Raw genomic sequence first — 1,552 nt, forward strand, 5'->3', positions numbered from 1 at the left:
GAGGCCTCCCACCCGAGGCACTCCGCTTACTGTGAATCACCGCCTCTAAAACCGCCTCTCTTTCTACCGGACCAATAGAGAGAGAGAGAGAGAGAGAGAGAGAGAGAGAGAGAGAGAGACAGAGAGAGACAGAGACAGAGACAGAGAGACAGAGAGAGAGGCAGTAGCAGTAGCAGTAGCAGAGCAGTGTCAGTGTCAGGTGGACGCGGGCACGCGCCGGGGCTGTTCATTTATCTGTCCATCCCGATCCAGCCTCGGCGTGGCGAGGCGTGGCTTGGCGTTGGCGTGGCGTGGCGTGGCGCGGCGTGGCGTGGCGTGGCGTGGCGTGGCGTGGCGTGGCGTGGCGTGGCGTGGCGTGGCGTGGCGTGGCGCGGAAGGCGAAGCCAATAACGCAATGGCGCACGGCAATAAAGTAAACGCCGCGAGCAATTAGCACAACACGCGTCAGAGTGGACAGCAGAGCGGCGGCGCATAGCCCCGGGGCACTGCGAAAAAAAATAAACCCGGGCGGAAACCGGGCGGGAATCCACGTCCCAGCGGTGCACCCCCTACCCCCACCACCACCCCGGCCGGAATGCAACTGCAAACTTCCTCACCTAGAGGTTGTACATTTTCTAAAATTCCCGGAAAATTTCCGAAAAATTCCCCAAAATTCCCGGAAAAAACGGAAATTTTCCAAAATCTGGAGAAAATTCCGTTTTTTTCCGGAAATTTTATGCTTTTTCGGAAATTTTCCGGAAACTTTCCAGGGTTTCCAACCCTATCTTTACCTTTACCTTTTGAAATAAAAAGGTAAAAAAAAAAATAACAATGATGACAATAAATTGTTTCACGCGGATGTTTCTGAGCACGCGCGTCAGAGTGTGTGGCGGGATGGCCTACGCTAGAGTCTGCAGGCGCGCGGTATGCTCGTGCTTGTTGGGGGTGTTAAGCTTACCGTGACTATTAAGACTTATGGTCTCTCTAGTGTATATAGCAGCTGCTCGCATCTTCCAACTCCTCAGGCCTCAGACACTCTGTGTGCTCAGAAACACGAAGTTCAGCGTTCACAATAAAAAGTTGTTCGTTTTAAAAATATCTAAAGTCCTTTTCAACTTCTAGTTTATTACGCCGCCGTATTCAAAAATGTTCGTTTAGTTGGTCGTATTGCCGCTAAATGAAAACAAAGTTACATTGTGAGAGACTCCTAGTCAGGGCAGTTATGTCTCGGAGCGAGGTCCTCGCGTACTCGCCAAACTGCATATCGACGTCTCTCTCTCTCTTTCTCCCTCTCTCTCTCTCTCACTCCATCTTCTCCTCCCTCTCTCTGTCTCTCCCTCCCCCTCTCGCCGCACCCCGGCCCGTGTGACAGCAGGAATGCACGCGAATAACGCGATTGGTGTTTATCTCGCATTGCGTGGACCCATACCGCCCCGCCCCGCCACGCCCCGCCACACCCCGCGTGTTATTTCGGAGCCGGCTGACCTCGGGTCTTGCGGCGGCGGGGCCCCCCGATGCACATTGCTGGGCGAAATAATATTTAGGCATCGCGTGCCCCGTCCCGCCCCGCCCC

General features: G+C 54.2%; 1 protein-coding gene across 1 annotated transcript in view; it reads left to right on the forward strand.

Moving 5' to 3' along the window:
* The window catches only part of LOC113211737 (adhesive plaque matrix protein), a 9,540-nt gene that overhangs the window by 976 nt on the left and 7,012 nt on the right, over positions 1-1,552 (forward strand). The window lies entirely within an intron of this gene.

Source organism: Frankliniella occidentalis, unplaced genomic scaffold (genome assembly GCF_000697945.3).
Source record: "Frankliniella occidentalis isolate FOCC.00 unplaced genomic scaffold, Focc_3.1 Scaffold9, whole genome shotgun sequence".
Lineage (NCBI taxonomy): Eukaryota > Metazoa > Arthropoda > Insecta > Thysanoptera > Thripidae > Frankliniella > Frankliniella occidentalis.